This window comes from Hibiscus syriacus, unplaced genomic scaffold (assembly GCF_006381635.1).
Source record: "Hibiscus syriacus cultivar Baekdansim isolate YM2019G1 unplaced genomic scaffold, ASM638163v2 tig00113302_pilon, whole genome shotgun sequence".
NCBI classification, from domain to species: Eukaryota; Viridiplantae; Streptophyta; class Magnoliopsida; order Malvales; family Malvaceae; genus Hibiscus; species Hibiscus syriacus.
Genome location: NW_024063454.1, coordinates 1 through 8,990, shown reverse-complemented (window position 1 = coordinate 8,990; position 8,990 = coordinate 1). Strand labels below are relative to the sequence as shown.

The following is an 8,990-nucleotide window of genomic DNA, read 5'->3' as shown; positions in this document are numbered from 1 at the left end:
ACAAATGATATTGTACCCGAAAGATTGATCCAACTTCACGACGAATGAGTCATTTGTGACACAAAAATGAAAAACCAGTTTCGTTCAGAGTCAATTTCAACTTCACATCGAAGGATATTGAACTCGGAAGCAATGCAATTTTGGATTTTAACTTCACAACGAAGAACATCCAATTCAAAACTTAACTTCACAGGGAATGAGCCATCCACGATTTCAACTTCACGACGAAGGATATCGTACCCAAAAGATTGACCCAACTTCACGACGAATGAGTCATCTGAGACATAACAATGAAAAACCAGTTTCATTCAGAGTCAATTTCAACTTCACAGCGAAAGATATTGAACTCGAAAGCAATGCAATTTTGGAATTCAATTTCACAACGAATGACATCCAATTCGAAGTTTAACTTCACAGCGAAGGATCCATCCACGATTTCAACTTCACGACGAAGGATATCATACCCAAAAAATTGACTTAGTTTCACAGCAAATGAGTCATCTGGAACAATATAGGGTTATCTCCCAGCCTATTATAGCATAGCTCAAGGCGAGAAGGGCTATCTGTCAACAAAAACCTTCGAGTTCGATTCTATTCAGCTTGAGGGCATATCAACCACATGGTAGCATCGAGGAATTACTTTCCGATTGAATTTGCAAAACGATGTCTTTAAACCAAGAAGAAAACCAAGGTTGACTACAATTTAGCCACAAGAAGCCACCTTCCAATTCAAATTCCGAATAACATGAAGAAGGATATCATTTTAGGACTGACCCAACTTCGCGACGGAGAAGTCATCCACAACTACCGAATAAAAATTTGTGTCTTTTTATATTTGTCCTATTTTTTGTTACACGAAAAATGACTAAAAGGGGCAGCTGTAGACACCTATTTTCATTCGGGGCTTATTTAGTATATATATTAATATTATATTTTATCTTTGTTTTTTAGTTTAAATAGATGTTAGTATTTCAATTAGGATTTAAGATATTATTTTAAATACTATTTTATTTTATCTTTGTTTTAGGTATTTTAGTTTAAATACTTTTAAATGTTTTAATTACGATAAAAGATATACTTTAAAGGAATTTGAATGCTATAAATACCCTCTTAGGGTAAGCCTAAAAAAACATCTTAAAACACAGACACATCTAAGAATAAAATCTTATTTTTCTCTCGAGCTTTCTCTATATTTTCGTATACTCCTTTATTTTCTTTTAATTTTCGTTTTCAACAAATGCTAAGTATGATTTTGGTCATGCTTAGCTAATTTTCTTTTAAGCCGATGGCTAAAGCGAAAACTCAATTTAAAACGTGAGAATTGTAAGAATGATTGACTTATTGAAACACATTTGACTCCCCGAGAATACACTTAGCAAAATTGTTTGCTAAGAGGAAACTGAGATAGAACCAATTATTGTTGAAACAACATAATCCGAGTCGTCAGTGAAGAATGCCCTTGTAAGCTGACGTGAATTTTAAAGTAAAGATTTGTTTCGAAGATTAGAGGAATTTCTGAGGCTACTTCACTATAAGTTTCTTTTATCTCAATCTTTATAGATTATTTATTTAATTATTTTCTTTTATTTAATTTTTATATTTTATTTTAAAAACAACTGTCTCTTTTTTCTTTACTACTATTATTTATTATTTTATCTTTTATTTTATTTTATTATACCTTTTATTTTACCTTTATTTTTTTCTTTCTTTGTATTTTTTTTTAAATTTAAATTTTATTTTTTTATTTTATTTCCCACTTCTTTTTATTTTATTTGTTTTATTTTATTTCTCTTTTAATATTTTAATATTTTATTATTTTTTTTTTGAAATTTAATATTTTCTTCATTTATTTTATTTTTTCTTTTAACATTTTTTATATAACATTTTTAAAAATTTAATATTTCCTTCTTTGATTTATTTTTTAAAATTTAATTTTTATTTAATATTTCTTTTATTTTATAATCTAACGTTTTCAACTTTTTAGAGGTAATTTTAATCGATCAAAGGTAAATAATTTGAATCGAGTCTTTACATTTTAATTTAAATTTTCATTTTCGCAATTAAGACAACTGATAAATTAAAATGGTGTCGAAAGGGCAGTTTAAGGGTACTAATCCTTCTTTAATTGTAACGACTCCCGAATCCGACATACTTTTGGTAAAACGCAGATCAGTAAGATGATGTCTGATCAACCTAAATATTTTTTAAATGATCGGTGGTGACTCTACCCATTTATTCAAGTTGAAGCCCAATTCTGAGCCCACCCGAAAGATGGTTGGGACATTATGTTATTTTTTTATTAAACTAAAGTGATTACAAAGTAGTATCTATTCTAAATACTCTCAATAATTTAATATTAAGCTCAATCACTCTGTTGCAGCTATTGATGCACTAACCTATAACCTCTAAAAACAACAACTATTCCTTTAACTACTGAGTTGATGACGTTTAAGCAAAACAGAATAAGGCTTAGTTGTGGAAGATGGATAAAGAGAATAATAAGCCATCATTGTGTGAAGAAAACAACAAACACAAGTGCTTAATCACATGAACATAGTACATCAAGAGATAATAAGTTATAATTTGTATACTGTAATGATTATTTAGGGTAAAGTATAAAATTGGTTGCAACTATTAGGTAATACTTTGTTAAGTCTCACGATTATCAAAAGTTAAAAATGATCCTATGATTATAGGATATTTTTTTAATCTCTTAACTATTAAAAGTTATAAAATATTCACCCAACTACTCATATATTCCAAACTCTTCATATTTTGTTAAAAATTTGATAACAGACTAAGCTAGATATTAATACGTTGACTGATGATAGTTGTATGAGATTTTAGGATCATATTTTATTATATCACAATCAATAGGTTAATGCCAAGCTCAGATTGTCGTTAAAATTTTAACAGAAAATGATGAGTTTGGAACATATAAATAATTGAGTGATCATTTTATAATTTTTAATAATTGAAAACTCAACAAAGAAATATCTTATAATCAATGGATCATTTTATAACTTTTATAGTTGGGTTACTGAACAAGGATCATACTATTGGCCTAGCAAGGTGCACATCGTTTTGGGCACGCATCTACGACTCCAACATCGATCCCTCGTTGTCAAGTCCCTGCAACGCAGATGCCCGAGAACTGGCAAAGACAACATTCATCGATCGCTCGACATACGTACACCGACTTCTTTCGACAATTTCTACTTTCGGAACTTGTTGAAGAACAAAGGTCTCCTCCATTCTGATCAAGAGCTTGTCAACATTGCTTCAACCGATTCCTTGGTCAAAAACTATGCTGCAGATTCTTCAAGGTTTTTCAAACAGTTCTCCAAATCCATGATCAAGATGGGGAACATCAAGCCTCTCACTGGAAATTCTGGGGAAATTAGGATCAATTGCAGGAAAGTCAATTGAAAAATACCTGATGAAACAACAAAATGTAATTAAAAAAAACTACAAATTACGGTCCTTGTAAGAGGATTATAGGCTAAACTAATAGAGAATGCTACTTTTTTTTTATCAGAAACAGCTTGATTGATTAAAGATATACCTGCAATTATATGATGATTGTTGATTATGATTACCACTAAATTTCGATAAACTTCTGTCGAATATACATCGCAATAATCGATTACAATAGCATTCGTTAAACGAAATCTCGGACCAAATTAGATTGTGTTAAGTCAAAGGCAGCATTGGAGGCTAAAGGAACCTCAAGCGTTCATCAGAAGATCCTGTAAGAAATAAACATTGCAACAAACTAAAGGCAACCGCTAAAAGTTACTTGGCAACCTACGTTACCTTTGTTTAAACCTTACACGTTTACCATTTCCTTTGTGATAATCAATCAAATTAACGCTTTTACACAGTATAAAAGGGTATCATTTTGTTTGCAATACGATAGGCAACAAATTACATTCTGAATTTGAATCATTCGGTTCGACAAAGTGTTTTCATGGCTTGTTTTCATTCACTGTTTCTTGCCTTAGTTACTGCTGTTTGTTCATTTCAAGCCAAAGGCCAACTCTCCCCTGGTTATTACTCATCCACCTGCCCACAAGCTTTACCTATTGTTAAGGCTGGAGTCACCGCAGCTATAAAGAACGAAACGCGCATCGGAGCTTCGTTGTTGAGATTACATTTTCACGACTGTTTCGTTAATGTGAGTGCTCTTCGTTTTTTTTCTAGAAATACTCTTGAACAGTCGTGTCAAATGCGTTTTTGGACACAAATCTGAGTAACACATTGTTTGATATTTCGTTGATTTAAGTTTATGTGGATCCTTGTGGTGAATAGGGATGTGATGGATCTGTTCTTTTGGACGATAACTCGACGTTTATAGGTGAGAAAACAGCAGTTGCAAACAATAACTCGGCGAGAGGGTTCAATGTTGTCGACAACATCAAAGCTCAACTGGAGAAAGCATGTCCTAGAGTTGTATCCTGCGCTGATATTCTAGCCATTGCTGCTCGTGATTCGGTTGTTCAGGTTAGTACACTAAGCAAATGCTGGACGACAATCTTTGCATTAACATTGTTATGGACAGAATTTTTGTCGAGTTTGCAGTTAGGGGGTCCGTCATGGAAGGTACTATTGGGAAGAAGGGATTCGACCACCGCCAGCCGAAGTGCAGCAAACACCAGCATTCCACAACCAACCTTTAATCTAAGTGCTCTTATTTCAAGCTTCTCAGCTCAGGGTCTCTCAATAAAAGACCTTGTAATACTTTCCGGTAATCCGAATGTCTCGAAGAATCCAATATTTCGTTGCGGTCACTATTTAAAATCCTGATTATCCTTCAAACAAGTACACTTTAACATCAACTTACCATGGTTCGACTTGGATTCACAGGTTCGCATAACATTGGCCTTGCCCGATGCACATCATTCCGGTCACACATTTACAATGACTCAGACATAGACCCCTCCTTTGCCAACTCGTTGAGAAAGATTTGCCCTAGAAGCGGAAACGACAACGTGCTCGCCCCTCTCGATCGTCAAACCCCGACTCGTTTCGATAGTCTGTATTACGGAAATTTGTTGGGCAAGAAGGGTCTGCTCCATTCAGATCAAGAACTCTTCAATGGGAATTCATCAACTGATTATTTGGTTAAAAGTTATGCTGCCAACACTAAATTATTTTTCAAGGAATTTGCCAAGTCTATGATCAAGATGGGAAACATTAAACCTCTTACAGAAATTCTGGGGAAATCAGAATCAACTGCCGGAAAGCAAATTGAAGAACATGTTTTCATTCCTGCAAGAAAGTATAAAAAACAGGTTTGAGATAACTGATTGAGCTGTTTGTACAATTTAAAATTGTCGACGTTTTCCGCTTGTGTGAATGTTTGTATGTTGAATAAATTTGTATGTTGAATAAATGGGACATTTGTGCTCTTCAAGTTTCTCAATTCAATTCGAAACAAAGGTAGAGAATTCATCTCATCGTCGAGCTATCGTACTTAACGAATTTGAGTATTCTAATACAAAGTAATCGAACACAAATATTAAACACGGATATTCTAAAAGGTATAGTTTTCATTAACATACCTGACTGCTGGAATTTCTGTCCAAAAATGAATGGTCAACTTTAACCATAGCCTGTTGAAAAAGAAGATAAGATTAGCAAAAGACACTAATTTCTTTTTTTTTTTTTTATGGAAGTTGAAAATGAAAGCAGACAAATATTCAAATAATTAATGATTGCTTAAAATGAGCTCCAATCCCATGCCTAAGCTACTTTACTATTATTATATTGGAAAAAGGAAAAGAATCCATGTAGAGGCTCATTTAGCCTTACAGGGTGAAGAGTTTCTTTCACTAGCCTCCATCCACCAGTCATATTCAAAGTAAATCACATGACTACGGCAACGATTCAAACGTGGATGATTCGCACAACCGGACAGCTGCGTTCCCCTTGTTGCTTCGAATTTGATCCGAATAACGCAAGCCTAGCCTGCATTATCAGTGTACAACAGCAAAAACTTTGATGGACACACAGAAAACCTATCAGTCAACTACAATTAACACCATCCACAGTGTAAACTAAACTATTATGGTCACTAGCTATAACTGGACGCACACAGTACTAGACTACGATGGCGAAGACTTTCAAGCATCTGATATTACACCAAATCTGTCGGTTACTGTATATTACGGTGGGGGGGAAATTCGTGTTGGATACATATCTGAACTGTATATGGCCGTGGGGTATGACCTATATACATGGAAACATTTAGGAAATATTAAACATGCCTATGTTAGATACATATTAGTATCGGATACTAGCACTCTAATTAACTTAAGTATATCTAGATAATTGCAGGGTTAGAGAATCTAATCCAACTCATCTGCTGATTCCACCTCATTTCCGATACTCAGAATCGAGTTCGAGTAACAAAGCTTTGCTTGCCAATGAAATCGTGGGGCAAGTCATGCTTCGAAGCATATACCTCAGCCTTCTTTTGGCATTGCTCTTGGTGACATAACCTAAGTATAAAATCCCGGCTTAAAAGATATTTAACCAGATTATCTTCAAGGATTCATATAATTTTGGAAAAAACAAGCTTCAAAGAGACAAAAGCACAATATGACTTAATGCAAAAGCAAACATCAAATGAAGTAGCAGCAACTCATACTAATAACGTAAAGAAAGCAAAAAGCAATTGCTGATAACAAAAATGTGGCATGTTCTCGCTGTTTTTGCTTCCTGCATACAATATTCATCCGGTTCTTATGATGACTTTTAAGCAAACATCAATCTACTATAAAAAAAATACTAAAAATGTAACATATGCCAAAAAATGTTAATGATTGAACAACAGAAATGTATAACTTTGGAGTTAAAATGATTCCATGAAGTTAAAAGGGGAATACTCCATCGATGCAGCATTTTCAGTATCCTTCCAAATTAATGGATCAAAGTCAAGAATATGAACAAGAGTAAAGATCAAATATCAGAATACACAAGACCATAATTTTCAATGCTTTGATATGACAATACTATCACAAGACACAATGGCACAAAGACCTTGAACTTTTATTCCAAACATTGCTTTCGAGTAATTTTCTGACTGCTAAAACTGAAAGAAACTTGGCTTAGAAATACAAACACAGGGAATGCTTGGGGTTCTAAAGCAAAACCGTTCTAAAAGGGATCACCACCATTTCCTTCAAGACTCAAATAAGATAGGAAACAAAAATATATTAAGCCTTTAGCAGACAACTCAATCAGTTAGGTAATTGTCTATAATTTTGAGCATAAAAGATATAATTTTGTCACATGGAGAGGAAGGCACTCATAAGCAGTTTTAGTATCTGTATTTGAAATTCGATACAAAAGGGCCATCCTAAGCAGTATAACAATTATGTTAGGGTCAAGCACAAAGTATCAAAGATCAAACATTTGGGAGTTTTCAATGATCAAGTTTGGGAGTCCTCGTATAGTCATTGCCGAAAACCTAACCACCAACAGAGTTGAGAGTGTGATGAAATCACTTCCATCTTCTATTTACCTGTAAACGGCTACTTACAACATTGAAATATCATTTATAGCATCATGACTAACACCACGGCATTGATAATTATCTGATTACAGTTCTAATTTTGCTAACAATTTTAAGTATCCTTTGCCTTCAAGAGTGATCAAAGTTATTCAAAGACTTTAAAGGATCAAAACAACAAGAATGCACAAAATGGTCAAAAGAAAATCTTGTTTCGGATGAGCAACTCAAAGGCTAGGCAATTTCCTGCTCCCAACACCAAGCATACTGCAAATTCAAACTATTGTCGACAAAACAAACCCAAAGCTCCTCCCCTGTTGGCATCCCTAAATCGTCTTTCACCATCACCACTTCGACTTCTACTCCATTCTCTCATTGTCGGAACTGAATTGGGTATTTTCATCGTCTCATTCAAACAGGAAAAAGGGATTTGGGTATTTCATCAGTCGGCATTATTCTATTCTCTCAATTACCCAGTTATGAGAAGCATATTACAAACTTAATAAAAAGAATATTAATCTATTTAGAGCCAAGAGCGAGGATAGCTCAGTTGGGAGAGCGTCAGACTGAAGATCTGAAGGTCACGTGTTCGATCCACGTTCATCGCATGGCTTTTTTTCCATTTTCGTTTTGGAAACTTCAAAAGAGGGAACGAAAACAGAATGGTTATACGACGTTAAAGCTGGTTCACTTGAGCATTTTGCTTCAATTTTTGGGTTATGTTTGATGTTTTCTATATTGCAGCGCTTCACACACTTGTTCAAGCAAGTGTTAATGGTGGCGGTGAGTTCCATTTTTGGCAGCTTAATATACTTTTCTCAGCTTCATATTAGAAGAAGGGGACCAGGGAACGTCAAATAGAACTATAACTGATATATCATTCATTCCAATATTTTCATCATCCTCATCAACCATTAACAAATAAAAAAAATATTTCAAATTGCTATGATTCTGTTCTAGGCAATGGTAGTGACTTGTCTTAACTGCTGCATTCTTTTCGTAGTAATGATATGCAGCTGCACCAGACAACACCGCTAGTGTTAAGGCTTGCGAGTGCATCCTACATCCAATCAAATCACACACGGAAATTCTGATTAAAAACAAAACAAATTGAGGTGAGTTTAATTTGGTTTTGAGAATGAAAATGGAGAGAAGAGACCTTGCATGAATAAGCCTCAGATTGGCTTAAGAGAGCTGATGCCATACTGCTCCTGCGACACCCAAAAGTTGCGGCATATTGAAGAACCCATTAAACAAAAAAAGGAAATGGATGTGAAGTTACCAATGGCAGTGCTGTGTTGTGAAACCCAACACTGAAATGCCTCCATCTTTTTCCTTTTTGTTATGTAGTAGGTGAAGTGAATAGACTGAGATTGAGAGGAAATGGAGGGCAGATAATTTATAGCGAAAGTGAAACGAGGTTGAAATGTGTGCATATGGTGGCCCCTGGATTTGACAGTTTTACTTTATATCG

At 34.4% G+C, this 8,990-nt stretch overlaps 1 non-coding gene and 1 pseudogene across 1 annotated transcript; both read left to right on the top strand.

Annotated features, from left to right (window-relative positions):
• The first annotated feature begins 3,930 nt into the window (after nucleotides 1-3,930).
• On the top strand, nucleotides 3,931-5,393 carry LOC120186156 (annotated as a pseudogene).
• A 2,658-nt stretch (nucleotides 5,394-8,051) lies between these two features.
• Nucleotides 8,052-8,124, top strand: TRNAF-GAA. The gene has a single exon. It is a non-coding gene; the product is annotated as a tRNA-Phe (tRNA).
• Nucleotides 8,125-8,990: the final 866 nt, after the last annotated feature.